General features: G+C 46.5%; 1 protein-coding gene across 2 annotated transcripts in view; it reads left to right on the top strand.

The window, feature by feature from the left end:
• The window catches only part of FGF12 (fibroblast growth factor 12), a 145,249-nt gene that overhangs the window by 18,153 nt on the left and 109,882 nt on the right, over positions 1-17,214 (top strand). The window lies entirely within an intron of this gene.

The following is a 17,214-nucleotide window of genomic DNA, read 5'->3' as shown; positions in this document are numbered from 1 at the left end:
GTGTCCTTTGAATGGCATACAGGATAGAGGAGAAGTTTGTCTGTGGCCCAGTAGCAGGACGTTTGTCAGACCTACAGTTCTTGGCAACCATGTGGAGACCCTTAAACCACTGACAAGAGGCTGATAACGCGAGAAGAGATAGAGGCTTGGAATGGTGGTATGGTGGGCTAGGGCCTCCCTTGACCCTGAGCATTACTGCAGTCCCGTTAGGAAAGTGGGGCACATTTGTCAGCAGGGACCTAAAGGCTACCTGGGAGTAATCACGCCTCTTGGTTACAAAAGAGTTCTTGCTGTTCCCCTCTGGCAGAGGGGTGGGGGCAGTTGTGGTGGTCGTATCTCTCCGTTGAAGACTTTTTCTGTTACACTGCTTTGGGTGATCTTGGGTCAACAGTGACAGGCTCCTTGGATGCTTTGTCCCTGAGACCCCTCATGGTGCAGAGCTGGGACCTCCAGCCTAGGACTCTGCATCACCCCTGACCACTCCTTGGGTAAGTCGCTTTTGTGAGTAACATCTCACAAGGTTGCTGTCTCCTGGAGTGTCTATTAGCAGTCAGTGAACTCTTTCCTCTCACCATCTTTTTGTAGTAGTCGTAGTATTTTCCCCCCGCCCCTCCCTTAGGATGTTTGCACTGAATTTGGGGATGTGCAGAGCAAAGATTTGCATAATTTGCTTTCATCTAGCTATGTCCAACAGCAACAGTAGTGTTGATGTGTTCATCGCATAAGCACATACCCAGAGCAGCCAGTGTGCTGGTGTGAGTTATGCTGCAGCTCAGGCATTTTATTTTTTTTGCTGTTTTCATTATCCAGGATAAATAGATTATAGTTAGACGTGCCTACCAATAGCTCAAATACACCTTCAGTACAGTAACACTCCACCTCTGACCTATCCTCTGTGCAACTTTCCAGTTAAACATGTCACATAAGAAGCACCAGGATTACTCTTGTCTTGGAGCATAGTTAGTGTTCTTCCAATTAATGTCATCATCCCCAGAACAGAAAAATTTTGAGCAATGAGCTTTTTCTAGCCAAGCCCCTGTCATGCCTGGCTTCTACCAACTGAAGGGAATGTCAGATATTTTCACTTCTTTGACAAAAAACCATCACAATATTCTTTTCCAAAAAATATTCTTAACTTTGTGGCTACTATTTCTTCTGTACTGGATTTCAATTTCTATTCTTGAAACTAGCAAGAGATACATATCCAAATCTGCTAGATAGTCTTTCAAACTGTAGCTTGGTTTAGATGCATGTAGGTGCCTTTTATTTTAATGTTAACCGTCAGCAAGCTTGAAAATTCATGATACGGACTGATAGCTATTCCTGGAGGCATCCATAGCCTTAAAATACCAGCCCACATTTCTGTCTTTTATTTACTTACTGTTTTTTGCCTGTACTGTAATATTCATAGTGAAGCAAAATAAGGAACTGAAAAGAGCATTTTTATGTAATTTGTGATACCTGATGTGCTTTGCATGCTTATCTGAATGAATCAGTTGTGCAAAATTCTGTGCTCTTTCTGCTTTTTTTGACACTGTGCAAACATCTGCATAATGGCTGCAGGGAACCAAAGTACGTACAACATGGGGAGCAAAGATGAGGGCGGGGAATATCTGCTGTGAATTCCTGTGATGGTCAGGAAAGAGGAGCCCATCAGGCCAGTTTTGAAGAATGTCCTGTCAGAGCCAGACTGAACTTGAATGTGTCCTGGTACATTTCCATAACGAAGCAAAAAATCCCACTGCAAGGCATGCGGATCAAACCCTGCCGACAGCTCACCCAGCCTGCGCGGGAGCAGCCTCTGCACCTCCCACCTGCAAACTGGGTCCAATCAGGGTGGGAGCTGCAGCTTTAAAATGTTCCTTGCCATGTGTTATAGTGCTTCTTGTGCTCACCAGGCTAACCTGCGGCTGTGTGTGACACAAATAAAATGCGAGTCCAAAAGATGCATGCCAGGCAGAATACGGGATCCTTTTCTCTCTGCTCTGCAAAATACTCACCGTGCTTTCTGTCTCTGTAGTTTCCAGTTTTTCACCACCTGCAAGTCACTGGTGGTTTCTAAAGGCTGGAAAGGAAATAAAAAGCAACCACCTTCTGATTGCGGTCTGTGCTGTGGCTGCTGGCACCCCACAAGCCTCCTGTGAGCATTAAGGCCAATGTCACCCACATCATTACCCAGCCAGGAGGCAGCCACTGGCAGGGGAGCTGCTTTCTGCAGAAGCAGGGAAGGGCTAGACTTCTAAGTGCACAGATGCTTTCCACGAACATATGCTTAACTAAGAGGCAAACTCGCTGCCTGCTCTGCAGCATGGCTATCTAGGCTCCTTTCAGGCAGGTATTTGCTTTGCCGGGTGCTTATGCTTTTTAAGGGGTTTGGAAGGCTGATGGTTGTGCTTGTACAGCTGCACTTCAAACCCCTCACGTCAGGTGCTGCTAGCATGCAGAGCTGCCAGCTTCATTAAGGTAATTGTGCCCAAGGCCTTTCCTTCCTCCTCCTGGTTTAATGAGGAGCCGGAGCATGCCCTTGATGCCTCCCTGTGGCTGCTCGGTCGCATGGCTTCGGGGAGCTGCAGGCAGGTGGGAGCTGGAGCGGGTTTGTCCCCTACAGCAGCAGGGGAGGGAGCTGCTGCTGTCACCTAACAAAGCCCGACAATGGGAGGGGGAAGGTGAGCTCCCAAGAGCACATTTTGCTGCTTAAACAAGTATCTTGGCTTTTAAAGATACAAAGAAATTCATCGCTCCTTTGTGAAGACTCACGCCCATTGGAAAGCTGCAGGGCTTTGGAAGCCCGCATCAGCCCTTCCCTAAACCTCGGTCTCTCAATCAGCGGCCAAATCCCCGGCGGAGCTGGCAGCGCTGCGGCAGCCCCGGCAGGGATAAATGGGCCATGCACTCTGCAGCGCGTTGGTGGCACGGCGGCAGGGACAGATTAACCCTCTTTTGCAGAACTGGTGCATCGACGGCAGCTGGCGGGTGGCTGAGAGACCCCTCTCCCTGTGGGGTGACAGCCTGAAAATGAGCACGTGACTTGGGGAGCTCCAAATAACCATGCTTAAACAGAAGTAACTTAATGTATCTGCCAAGTCCAGCCTGTTTTTCTTCTCTCCCTCCACTATTCTCTCTGCACCCATCACAGGAATGTCTTTTCCGTGGGGAAGTGCATTTTCTGTGCCCAGTTTGTGATGCATGTGACATATTTAATGAAAATGAAACTTTCCTGCAGCATTTTCAGGTTTCTGGGTCCCAAGAGGAGATAATGAATGGGGATCTCAACCTGCATCCCCAGGATCTCTCACTAGGGAGTTCAGGGAACATCTGCAGAAATGAACATCTATGCCCCGATCATGTTCTTGTACCCAGCAGGTTTCCAGCCTTTTCATTCATTAAAGATGATCCAGGATGATGACAATTAATTATTCACTAAGAGTCATTTTGAATTTTCACTGGCTGCAAGAAGGGGCCTGTGGGACCACGGGAAAAAGGGCATGGCAGTGAGACATGGGCTCGGTCCATGCTGGCATGCATGGTCAGATCCCCTCCCAGAGCCTGGCGGACCCCAACTCCTGCCAGGCCAGTACTTTGCTCCCCAGGGGCAGACAGGCAGGCACTGGGGGGCTGAAGCTCCATGCCAGCCTGCCATGAGCTCGCAGAGGCATGAACCCTCCAGGGACCACAGGAGCCTCCTTGCATTGCTGTGCTGTGTTGCAAGAAGCTGTCCTGGACCCACATTTTTCCAGCTGTGCAGACACACAGAGGAATCAGAGACTTATTGCACTGCAGGACACATTTTTCTCTGTTGGGAGGCAGAAGCCAGCAGCTCAGGTACTGTAAGGTGAGAGGAGGAGGGGGAAGTTTGTATTAAAGGATGTGATAATGATGCCACTGTGAATTTTAGGCAGGCTGGTTTGAGTACTGTCTACAGTCCAGCTGCTGAGGGTGATACCAGCCCACGAGGCTGCCTGCTGGGGTTGTCACCGGCACCCCGATGAGCATGCAGTAGCATGCAGCACCGTGTCTGCCTCCACCTGGCTCAGCAGCATGAGAAATGTGAGCGGGGCTCGGCGTACTTCTGGCAGCCCCTCTGCAAGTCCAGAATGACTCCCCAGATTTCAGCATAAGTAGGAGCAGCATTTGCACCTCCTTCGCTTTTGGTGGGACATCACATGCCTGAGCCAGAGTCTTGCTCAAGCAAAAGTGGCTGCCCTTACTGCTGTTTGCATTGGTGTAACAGGCACTGGCTGGGAATTTAGCATCAAAAAAAAAAGAAACTATCTCATAGAAACCGTAATTACTTCCCCTAGCATAAAGCTAACAAGGTAGAGCAATAGCTGTGTTCTTCTCAGGTCATTTTATTCCAAATAGAGTTAATGCTCTTATACCTGTGCTGTGCCCAGGGCTGTGCTGCAGGAGACTGTTCTGGCTGTTCTTACACCTTGTTCAAAACAAAATCTACTGGAAAAATTGCTAAAAGGAGAGCTCAGTGTTGGCCCACCGAGACTTTGCAGCATCCTGAATGTACTTATTATTTTCTGTGATCAATGACACTGCAAAGGTTGTGTCCCAGGGTAGGAAACGCCTAATAGTATAAACAGGCTATAGTGGGAAGGAAAATAGTACCCAGGAGAGAAAGCAGTGGTGTGTTAGAAATAATGGGTTCTATCAGTGTGATTTTGTTGGGCAAGGTAACCTCAAAGATTTATTTAAATAGGCCAGAGATGCAAGTGACTGCTTCATTCTCACTTTGTAATATGTTTTCCAGTCAGAGAGCAGCTAGCAGTAAAACCAGTGCTTTTTACAGCATAAGTTCATTTAAAGCGGGGTCTGCAGTACTTGTTCTGTGGTGAGCTAAAGCAATACCCAACACGTTTCTCAGTGTAGGAGAAATGAGTATTCAGACAAGAATATCTGCATTTGTGTTTTTTTCTGTTCATTTTTTGAAAATTTTGAAGATTTGGAGAACAAATATTGAATAGATCTGTTTCCTGAGAAAAAAAGCTTAGAAGATTTGCCCCTGTGGGCTATTCTCAGTTCTTGCTGTCGAGCCAGGGTGTGGGACCAAGAGGTCTGTGGAAATTTCCTTTTCCCAGACAAGCAACTAGCCAGTATAGCACAAACCCATTTTATTCTATTAAAATGGAATACCGTGCCTGACATTAATGCTGCGGTGGAAAGCTGTATGCAGCCTCTTTCCTACTTTAATTTCCTATTTTATAGGACAAATTACAAATGTTGGGCTTGCATGACTGGCAGAGCAAGAACTGCTCAAGGCAACATAAACAAATAGCTATGAATAACAGAGCAAGCGGGGACTTTCACAACTTGCTTGCAGACAAATTAACAAGCAATACAGCTAAGGCCAAGATAGTTAGCTAATGTTTTTCTTTGTAATCTGTGCACCTACATTACTTTGGAGGTTGTAATATCCGGAGCTGATGTGGTAGTACATCTGTGTGAGTGGTGTCCTTCATTGCTTGGTGGTATACCCAGAGGTACTCACCAGATTTTGCTGGATGTATATGCAGACAGCTAAAGTGCAGAACCTAAGCTTTCCCAGCTCTTGCCATTTGTATAGGATGACTATGCTAAAATGGACGGTAAAGGAGCAAAAGCTGCCTCCCCTGTTGTAAATTTTGTGTATGAAACAACCACAGGTCCAGATTTGGGCAGCTGCCTCCTGCTACTGAGTAAGTCTTGGCTTGCAGCGACCACGACCAGGCAGGAGGGAAGGAGCGTGTAAGAAACTGTTGCGTACCCCTTACGGGGTAGAAAAAAGCACTGAAACCCATATGGTCTCTCTGATTAGCTGTAAAACAAGGCCAAGGTGTTTAATGATGCCTGCTCCAAGTATCTGGTCAGCTTCTGACTTGGCTGCCTATGGCTTGCTCGAAAATCCCCATCTCCTTCGCTGTGCTGTCCCCTGGCCGGTCTGGCAGGGACATTGCAGGGTGTTGCTCTGCGCTGTTAAACAGGTGATTTGTTCCACCCTGTTGCTGGTTGCATTTTCAGCAGGGAGTGAAGGTGACCTTGGTACACACTCAGTTTTCTAGAGTCTGTAAAGCAGAGCAAGATCCGTGGAGGCGAGTAGGCATTCCCAGTGTCAGTTATAGACCTTTGCATGTAGCAGCGAGCAATTCTAGCTTAGAATTTGCACTCAGATTCTCTGGGTAAGGAGCACAAGGGCTGTGGGCTGTGAAGGGGAGAGACAGTTTAACTTAGTGCTGGGAGAATAGCAGATCCGGGGTTTCATGCTGTGCCAAAAAAGTTTGGAGGGAAAGAATGAGATTTGAAACACTTAGTCCAAAACTCCAACAGAAAGAAACACAACCTGTTTCTAACTTGCTAAAAATACTTATAATAAAGCACACTGAATAAAAGAATAAACAGGTGTTTGGCTTGCAGAGAAAAGGTTTCCTTGCTTTCAGTTCTTTCAAGATTTTTTTTTAACTAGCGCTGTAAAATGGCACAAATTCAGCAAATATTCTGGTCAAGCCACATGCAGATGTCTTTTTTTAAAAGTGGAAATGATGAGACAGATCATTTCATTGACCTGTCACCTGCAGCACAGGGCAGCTGCACTTCTGTCGCAGAGCTGCCAAGGGCGCAAAGGCTCAAGAGGCATTTATTAGATAAAGGGAAAAGCCCTGCTAAGAGTGACACGAAACTGTAACACTTAAATAGGAGCCGGTTCTGGCCCCAGGCAGGCAGAAGAGCCATGGCGTTGCAGGAGAAACTCTTGCCTTAGAAAACGGCCTGGAAGAGATGGGTTTGTCTGGGCAAGATCTTTCTGGGTTACAGGTGGGTTGCTGGTCTGCAGCTCAGCGGTGCCATGGGTGAGTGTGTCCCTGTGAGCACCAGGTGGCAGTGCTGTCGCAGGGAGAGCCGCTGCCGTGGCAGCAGGTCCCCACCACGGGCTCCCTGGTGCCCCCTGCACGCTTGCGGGGTGCTGGGGCGCTGGAGAATGTCCTGCTCGGAAAGAGGCCCAGCTTCTCCAGCAAAGTCCCTCAGCCCCCTCTTTTGAAGGTGCTGAACATCTCTCTCACCTTTCACTAGTTTCCAGGACACATGTATTTTCCAAGTTTGAACCAAAACTGTGTATTTCAAGCTTCTGTTCAACAGAAAGCCCCCAGCTTGCAGGGCTTGAGTCCGACAAGTTCTACGTGGGATGTGGTGAAGGTGCTGATTTGCTGCACGCAGCAAACCAGGGCTGCAAATTCTGCCTGTTGGGAAGCAGGGTGGCAAGTTGCCTCGGCTCTGCCCCAGCTAGCCGTGTGGGGCTGGAGCAGATCCCTCATTTCCCTCCCTTCTCATCAACACAAGCGTTTAAAGGAGGATTTCCTGACTGCCAGCTGCCCCATTTCCCTCCAGCTCACCCTACAGCAAGTCCTGGCCCCTGGTAAAATCTCGTGGGACAGCTTTGCTGCCTGCGTGAGACCCAGCTCCTTCCTGCAGCTCAAGCAGACAGCAGAGGGGTGCCTGGGCCTGGCAGCCATGCTAGGACCTTGCTCAAAAGGTGAACCCTGTCAGGATCCCAAAGGGGCTTGTTAGGGTGTTGAAGTGCAAAAGTCCCAATTTAAATGAGTAAGAGTCTTCCAGAGAGTTGTAAAAAAACCTCCCTCTGCATTTACACTCTAGGGCTTTTTTTTGTTCGTTTTGTTTTGGTCATTTTTGTTGGGGTTTTTTTTGAGGGTGGTGTGTGTTTTTGTTTTTCCCCTTTTTTCTTTTATTTTTTTTCCTTTTTTTCCCTTTCTTTTTTCTTTTTCTGTCTTTTTTTCTTTTTCCTTTTTCTGTCTTTTTTTCTTTTTCCTTTCTCCCCCCCCCCCCTTTTTTTTCTTCTTCTGTACTTTCTTTTTCTTCTTTTTTCTCTTTCTTTTTCTTCTTTTTTTGTTCCTTTGGTCTTTTTTTCTCTTCCCGCCCTCCCTCTTCCCTAGAGTCGCGGGGCCCGGGGCGCAGGCGACTCCGCGGTCCGGGATGCTCCTCTTCGTCCCGCGATGCGTGCGCGGCTGCGGAGAGGCAGCGGCGTCTCCGCCGGCTCAGCCACCGCTGGGCGGCACTGCCGCTCTGCAGCAGCCCGCAAAGGATAGAATGAAAGAAAGGCTGGGAGCGGGGTGCTTCAAAAAGGGCGTAGTTAAAGATAAAAATCATTAGTGATGTCCTTCCCATGTAAATTCAGGGGTGCATGCGCCTGTCTGGACTGATGTAAATAGGCAGTGATTTTTTATCGTCCTTTTCTTAAATCCATGTGAGTTTGAGTGTGGATGCTCAGAGCTCACACTACGGCACAGGGCTGGGGTGCTGCCAGGTAGCCGGCTTTTTGTGTCTCTTGGTGCTGTGGAGGTATGTGGCACATGGTCAGCCCCAGGGGGACACTGCTGTAGCTTGGTGAAGAGAAACTCAGACTTGTGTTTTTTCCTCATTTTGTTGCTGATTCTTGTATTTTTGCTCAGTTTGGGCAGCAACGCTGATGTGGTCGGTTCGCCCTGCGTGGCAGGCTCTCTCCCTTTTCAGCTCCCATATCTGGCTGCCGTCCCCTTCTGTTGCATGTCAATCTGTGGATCCTCATACCCTAGGATAGTCCACCTTCATTATAGAAGGGATTAATTTGCCCCCTTCTAATCTCAGTTATAAATACCTGATTCAGACTATTCTATATAGAAAAAGAAAAAAAATAGACTTGCTCTAACCCACAGACCATTGGAAACAAAAGTGGGAAAGCTTTGGCTTAGATGCAGTGGTGACCGGGATAGCCCCAAGCAAAAAACAACGTTGGATTTAGAAGCAAAATGAGATGTTTTCCCAATTTTAGAAAAAATACATAAAATCATAACCTGGAGAGGTTTACTTTGTTCCAAATCATTACCTAATTCCACTTCAAGTTTTTCCATAAGAGACAAATTCCAAGATATTTTGCAATTTTCCCTCCCTGCCCCCCCAAAAAAACCAACAAACCAACATTGGAAAGTTTTAAAAGTTTAAAAGTTTTTGGGTTTTCCTCAAAATTAACCTTTTAAGGGTTAAATAAAGTAGAAAAGAAACAAGATTAATTTCAAGGAAAACAAAATAGCTCTGTGAACCCAATATTGTTTTCCAGGTTTTTTTAAGTCATTGTAGGAAAAAAGAGGACTCAGTGTATTTTTCTTATTTTTCACTCTCCTCACGTGCATAAAAAATCCTGAAAAATTTCTGAAATTGCATCTGCTGGGAGCTTTAATGCTACAGCCTTTTGGGGCGCAGTCACTTTTTCCATGCTGCCGTAGTCGGATTCCTCAGTTGTTTATGCAGGATGGGAAAGGATCTTTCCGAGTGGGAGACATCTCTGTGAAGCCCTGGTGCTTCCCAGGAGCTGGATGGAGCCTGTAGCATCAACCCCCCCATTCAGCATGCTGGGAGGACAAGGCTTCTCCAATATCCCGGAGCAGTGTCTTGTTAGTCAAAATGATTTTGTTGGTGCAGCCCCGAGGCCTTGTCTGGTGGCTGTCAGGGCACAGGATCAAGTGTGCACCAGCCTGGCTTGTCTTCCTCCCCCCACTTCTGGGCTGCGGAGCTCGTGTGTCATTGTACTGGGTGCAGAGAGACTGTGAGGCTAAAAATCAAAGTCCTGGTGAAGGGAGATGGCAAATTTGTCATTTACATCAGTGCCACAGAAACCCTGTGAGATGTAAATATGCTGGAAGAGCTGGCGAGGGGGTGTAGCACTGCTGCTGGGGCCAGGGCTCCTCTGCAGCAGCTCCTCACGGCCTCGCAGGGGGACGTAAGATATGACAGGGTCACAGCTCGTGGTGGAGAGGAGCTGAGCTGGAGACCAAGGGGATGCTCTGAAAGGCATCAGCTGAAGGGGGGGCTCTTCCTGACAGCTCCGTATACGGGAGCATGGGGAAAGCAGGGGCTCTTCTGTTGTCACCCCTTGCCTGCATTGCTGGAAAAATCCCACCGTGAGATCCATCAGACCCGCCCCCCCTCCCCCCCCCAGAAAGTATCTTTGCGAGCTTTCACGTGGTAAAGGCTCACAAAAGGAGTATCATTGCCCTCACTTTAGGGATGGGAGAAATTTGAAGCATGGGGAGGAGGGTACACACCTCTGGTCACTCTGCAGGTTGGTGGCATACATAGGAGTCGAAGTGAAGCCTGTCAACTCAGTGCTTTGCTCTTGGCATTGAGGATGATCTGCAATGTTTGTGTCTCAAATGCTTCAGTGCTGTGCTTGTGAATCAGGCAGAAAGACTGCTTTAAAAACAGGCAGTCTAGTTTTAGAGCTAGCATAATGATAATTCTTATGCCACTAGGAGCAGGGGGGAGGAGCAGATAAAAATCAGAAAATTAGAATTTATTACAATAAAAGCCAAAGTGCTAGAAGCCAAAACTGTCATTGTAATGCGAGCTCTATTTTGATAGTGTCCTATTACATCGCGTAAGAGGTTGAACACGCATAAGAATATCTTGGTTGGTAATTATCTGATTTGTGATATGTAGCTAATGTGTATTTGTTGTTCTGCCTTACATTATGCAGCAGCAATTCATTTCTAAACAACATTAACTGGCAATATAGCAGTTCAGTGCAGAAACTACAGGCATAAGCATAAGTTTTACTTAGACTGAGCAGTAGCTAAGTTGAGAGACCAGCAATCCTGGTCAGAGGAGGTCTGGGGTGAAGACCTGAGGGTACATCTCTTCCCTAACTCACTCTGCCAACATAATACCTCTCTTCCTGCCCCCACCAGATGATACTGGGTATCTCCAAAGTATCCAGCAAGCAGAAAAGACACATGGAGACAGATGTGGGTAACAGCTGGCCAGGCGACCCCACACGTGGGAGGGAGCTGACAACTTCCCTGTCCTGGAATGAGTTTGTGGGAAGTGATGTCCCTGCAGACTGCACCAATCAATAGCAGAGATCTGCAGGAGTGGCTTTCAAATTAGATAAGCTTTGGAGCTGATGTCTGAATGATAGTAACAATATAAACACTTGACTGAATGCCCTCCTGTCATTGCATCGCTAACAACACTTACATAAGACCATTTGTATTTTATGAGATCTTATTTTCTTTCGCTTTATTTAACGACACCACTAAATAAAAACACTCAATAATTGCTGTTATTTAATTCATCAATTAAATGAGCAAGGCTATTAGGACAGATATATTTTAAGATGGAACAATTAGCAAAGGTTAAAGGGACAGTGCTCATTAAAAAAAAACCCCGCTAAGTGCTCATCAGATTATTTCATTGTTCTTTTAAAGACCAAAAGTGTTGGTGCTACAGATGAGAGAAAGGGTCTTTTGGCTCATGTTATTGCTGGCTGTGTTACATCGTCTTTTCAGAGGTCTTATTGGACCTTTTACTGATCCTATTGGAAGCATCTTACTCCTCTGATCGCTAGAAACCATGTCTAATTTCTAGTCTAAATTTATTCTTGGCCAGTTTCTACCCGTTTGCTCTTGTGCCAGCATTGTCCTTCAGCTTATCTGTCCTCTGGCTGCTGTAATTTATGCCCTGTTTACATTTCTTTCTGCCTGGGCAATGAAGATCTATGAAACATGTCCATTCTGCTTTAGCTTGTAGCCAGTTTCACTTTCTTAATTGCTCCAGTGCCAGGGTTTCAAGCAACACAAGGGAGCATCCTTTGTTTTTAAAAGAAAAGCTTTCATTCAAGCTATACAATATTGTGGGCATATTTTCTGTTTGATTGAAGGTTTATGAATGCTTTGGAGCTTGGGGGGTGGTGGTGGTTTTGTTTTGGTTTTTTTGTTGGTGTTTATTGGGTTTTTTGGGGGTTGTTTGTTTTTTTCCCCCCCCCCACAAAATTGAGAAGCTGTGCCAAATTCAAGCTGCCAGAGTCCATATAAAATGGTTAAATAAAAAACAGCAAGAAAACTTTTCAGACCCAACATTTTGCCAAGGGTCAAGAAAGAAAAGTGAGAGAATTGCATTAGTTGCTGGAGCCATCCAAGTGCAAATAATAAGGCTGGGAGTAGCATGTAGCCTTTTCTAGAACAAATGCCTGGTGCCTGCTCCTTATGTCAACTTTTTTTTTTTTTTTTTTTTTTTTAAGAGGAACTTTGCAGGAGTCAGTCTGGCATGTTTAATTGGGGCGAGAGCTGGTATCGGCTGCGCAGGAACCTCTTGCACATCCCATGTTCAGCACAGAGCATTGGTAGTGCAAGGGGCTGAGGCTGGAGCTGGTGGGGGTAACCTGGAGCATCCCAGTGAGATCTGGAGGTCTAGCTCCTTTATGTCCATTTTGATAAACCCAGCCCACGATTTTTGGCTCATGATAGTTAAGACTTGCTGACGAATAAGCAAGGACCTGAAAGTTGTTGAAGGTAATGAAGTGTATATGAAATATGCTCCTTGATTCTGTGATTCCCAAGGACATGTTTGTGTTGCATATGCTCCTTTTACTGCTACTGTCTTCAAGCTTCTTTACCTGCATCTTTAATGAGGAGGCAGACACTGCCCTGGTAGCTACAGATCTTCACATTTAATTTCCTAAGTGCCTGAGTTTGTCATGAGGAAGTTGCTGCAGACTTAAAAGTAGTTCTATTTCTCAGTCACTTCATTGTCAGATGAATCTTTTCACATGAGGGCACCTTCTTGCACCTCACATTTTGCAGCATTTAGGGAGAGCTGGAGTGGGTGTTAGAGGCACCAATTTCTAGAAGTATCTGTTATAATGGAATGAAGAAATAACGTATTTGCCTCTTAAATACTGAGAAGGGATCATGTGTTATTGGCATTCTTTAACAAACAGAAAGATCCCCAAAGCCAAGCAAATGGGAGACAAAGCTTGCATGAGACTTATGAAAACAAGGGAAGAGAGAAAGAGCATCCTTGGAGCCAGGTCACAACTATCCTGCCGACACTGATGGGAGGCATAAGCCAATCCTGCTCCAGGCTGGAACTGTCCAGCATGTTTTGCTTCACTTCCTTTGGGTTGGGAGGTTTTCCAGGAATTCAGAGTCTCTGGGGCTGCTCAAGAAAAAAACACCAGCGGGACCCATGTCTGCTGAGCAACAGGGACCTCGGGAGCTAAGTGGCTTCATAAAAATAATTTTGTGCCTCCTTTTCCCTGGTGCAGAGGATCTGAGACTGTGAGAGTATCAGGTTTTCAGCCCCTCTGTTGCCCTGGCCCTCTTTCAACTCTGAAGGATGCTCTTTGGGCAGAAAATCTCAACATGCCTCTGTAGCTAAGGAGTAGCTGGTCATCTCTGTGCAGAGTGCTGATGATCTCCGGTGCCATACTGCCACCTGTACCCAGCACAAAGCCGTGTTCTCCTTAATTACTGACAAAAATGTCTCTTCAGAAGCCTCCCAATAATTACACAAGTACCCACTTAAGTGGCTTTTAATTTAGGCTCCCCACCCCCACACTCGTACATTTTCCAATTGCCAAGCACAGCTAGTCTTATGTATAAGCTTCTGCCAAAAGAAAATGCAAATAACTTGCCCCCTGGTTTATACTACCTTGCATGAACTTCAGTGAGCCCATAGCATCTCAAAAGATGGTATTTCCAACAGGCTAGAGCAGGAGCCTTCAATCATAATGAAAGATGAAAGCTCTTATTGTGAGTTTCCCTGCATCTGACAACACTTGGCAACGCTACAGAACCTTTTGTTGGAGTGCTGCTGGCTGCTGTGCCAGCTCGTCTCATTACCAGAGGCTGCCCCTTGCCCCTGCGCTGGGGCAGGAGTGTCGCACAGCAAACAGCTGCCCCAGGAGTGCCTGCGGGCTCCTGTAAATGCCATGGGGTGGGTGGCATGGCCATGGCCATCATGCTGGGTGCCACAGGAGGGGCAGCTGACACTGTCCCTGGAGCGGTGAAGAGGTAGCATTCCCAACTTTGCAACCTTCTTTGTGGGGGGTAGAAAGGGAAACACAGGGGATCCTGTCCTCTCATCATGAAGGACCCAGCTGCGTTCGAAAGGGAAGGCTTTAGGGCATGACTGATGGGTAAGCAGGCTCCATGCCTGATAGAAAGCATTGCTCTCTCTGCTTATTTCTACTGTTTTACAGGGGTAGTCTCTGGACACTGAATTCAACCAATGATGTATCTGTATCAGGCTCCAACAGCCCTTTAACTGAATAATGTTTTTAGTGTTACATGATGGAATTAGACGAAAGAGATATTCAGTCTTTCCCTGAAGTAAAGAAACGCGCATGTGAAGGGGAAGGACAAGCAAGCATGGCCAGAGAGGAGGAAAGAAACCACACTGTACAGGAATTCCTTGACCAAGACAGGATCTATAGAGAGGTCATGAATAAAAGACGCAAAGAAACAGGGTTGCCCGTGTCCAAAAGCTATTCTTGGAAAGCCCCAGAAGAGCCCTACAGAGTGGTTAGAGCAGCTGTTGCAGCTTCTGCTTTAAGCACTTTGGGAGTTCAGCAGTCTGAGGGCAGAAAAGGCCAAAGATGTAATTTGTGTCAGAGGGACACGTATGAGTGATACAGGTTGGGAGGCTGTGATGGATTCCTGCAGAAGGAGCAGCCAAACTATTGGTAGTGGTGTTTCTTTCCCTTGAAAAATGCCACTTTATCAAAACTATTGGAAGGAGAAAGGAAATAGTAATTTCAGAGGAGCCCATTGCACAGGGATTTAAAGACCCAGTTTCACGTCCTGTTCTGCCTACTGCAAAAGCAGATATTTGAGTCTTGGGCTCGAAAGCGGTGAGACCACCAGTTCTACCAGAGCAGTGTGCTTTCTTGCTCCTCTGGCATTTCATAGGGAGCTCCGGGAGGTCTCATTTTCATTCCTCATGGGGAAGAAACATGATTTTGAACCCAAGATTTTCTGCAAAGTGGATTTCTGTTGATATTAGCTCTAATGCTGACCAACACTGGGTGAGTCTCAGAAGTCAGGTGGAAGGGACTATTTGTGATTGCGCAGTCTGGTCTCCTCCTTCACTCAGGTCAGGACTGCATAGAGCAAGCTCAGTAAGTCCTCTGTGACAGGCATACCAAGAGGGAAAGGAACTTCTAGATAAGTGGGATTTAGACTAGATGTTAGGAAGAGCCTTTCTCCGCTGAAGGTGGTGCAGAACCACATTCCCAAGGGAGCTGTGGGATTTCCACTGCTGCAGGTCCCTAAGTAGGGATCAGACCAGCCTTGTCAACGATGATGAAGGTGCTGCTGGCACAGTACAGGGGTGACCTCTCCTGGGTCCTTTGTACCCTGTGCGCTATGATATCAGCTCATCTATTTTTGAAAGAGGTTGGCTCTTAGGGCAAAATGATAGAGAATCCATCACAAGTCTTGCCATATCATTCTCTTGATGAATTACCTTTCTATTAACTATAAACATGAGCTTCGCCTTGACTCATAGCCTCCAGATCTCATTCTGACTTTGCTGGATTGAAAGAACCCCTCCTATCAAAAATGTTCTTACTGAAAGGTGAGAGATTTATCAGTCAGGGCCAAGTCTTCTCTGTCATTCTCTTTGATACAAAAGATCTTGACCATTTTTATTCTATGGACAGATTTTCAGCAACAGCAAACTATCAGTGATTACAGTATTAACAGGCTAAATACAGCTGAGTACCAAGAGCATTTTTACAGGGTGGCCCCATGTGAATTCCCTGTAGATATGGTTCTTACTGCAAAAAAAGAGACTGAACTGCTTGAGTCTTTCACTATATCCACATGCTTTGTAGACCTCAGACCCTCTTGGAGCTATGTTCTGGTCCCTGCCACTTCTGAAGTGTGGCAACAAGATTTTGTGACTTTTGTGGTACTAGTGTTTGCTGCACAGGGTATAAATGTGACAGAGCACTTTTGCTTCTGTCATGTGCCTATGGGCTTGAGCTCTCCCAGCTGCAGATCTGTGGAGAAAGTTCCTGTTCAGCTGTATCTCTCTATGGTTCCTAATTCCCAGTCACTGCTTTCCAGGAAAAAACAAAGTGCCCAGTCTTGAAGTAATACAGACTGCACAATTTATCCCCAGAGGTTTGATCTGGCTGTGCTAAAATGAAACTTGTTTCTATGAACTCAGTTTCCATGCCAGTTCAGTTTAGTTTCTTCACCAGACCTTCTGCAATCATTAATTACTACTGCATTGTTCTTGGTATCCTTGGCAAACTTAGATTTGCTTCCAGGCCACTGGTACCTTTGTTGGTGTCTGGATTGCAGTAGCTGTGAGAGTCCAGGGAAAGAGAACATGTGTTTTCTTTTTACTGGAGAGGTAGAAAAGTTGATTTATTGCTGGGGAGGAAAATGAATTACAATGCAAATAGCAAGAGGTGTGTTTGGAGGCCAGGGGTATATAGGGGAAGTGATGTATTCACTCAGATCCTTTTTACCCAGCACTTTAGGTCAGCAAGGGATGAGGGAGTCTTCAAACCTTGTCCTAGCTGTGTGACAGCTGTAATATCTTATTTACATTTAGGGTTGAGTATTCCCTTGCAGTATGCAGGAGAAATAAGCAGGTTTGGTTAAGTAAGATGCAATCTGGATGCATGTAACTTCAGAGGCATCCTGAGGGCAGGATTAATGTCCCAGCACTCCTGTTCTGCAGAGCTTGATGGCAGTGGGAGTACCAGGTTTTGCCGAGTCACTGCATTTCCCAGGAGCTCTCTGAACTGTAAGGAGTCATTGCTGGATGAGAGAGCAATGGGCTGCCCTTCGAACCACTGCTTTTCTGACCCAGCAGGATCTGAGATGTGACCTGGCTCAGGATGCGAGTGCTGGGCTTCTTACGGATTTGGAGGCTGCATGAAGGGACAAGTTTGGGGTCAGGGAACTTTCCAAGGCCTCTTTAGGTTTGGCAGAATCCATTACATGTAGATAGAGAGATTTATGGGCCTGGAGGGACTTGGTTATTTCTCCTTGACAGCTTCTCTCTCTTCCTCCCCTCTTGGCCTATGTCAGTGCACCACATATGCATTAACAAGGCTGTTGTCTCCAATCTCCAATCCTTGACTTGCTGTGGAGCAGGCGGTCCCACAGACCTGCTGGAGGAATGCGATAGGGGTTTCGTTCTCCCTCCCTTCTTTTTATCGTTCTCAATCACATAATCGGGCTGTTTTGCCTCAGCCAAGATCTAATCAAGAAGGATCTGTTTGACTTTCAGCAAAGTCAGCTTGATGGAAACTTTAAATTGAAAGGCTTTTCCTGACATGCTTGAAAACGGTTTTGGTAGGAATCAGTGCCTTGCTGCACGGTTACAATGTGAGGAGGTTTCACAGCATGAGCAGCTTTCCTTCCTCCCAGGGAGAGGAAAAAAGCA

The sequence above is a fragment of the Numenius arquata genome, chromosome 9, assembly GCF_964106895.1.
Source record: "Numenius arquata chromosome 9, bNumArq3.hap1.1, whole genome shotgun sequence".
NCBI lineage: Eukaryota > Metazoa > Chordata > Aves > Charadriiformes > Scolopacidae > Numenius > Numenius arquata.
This window is presented reverse-complemented; position numbering and strand designations above follow the sequence as displayed.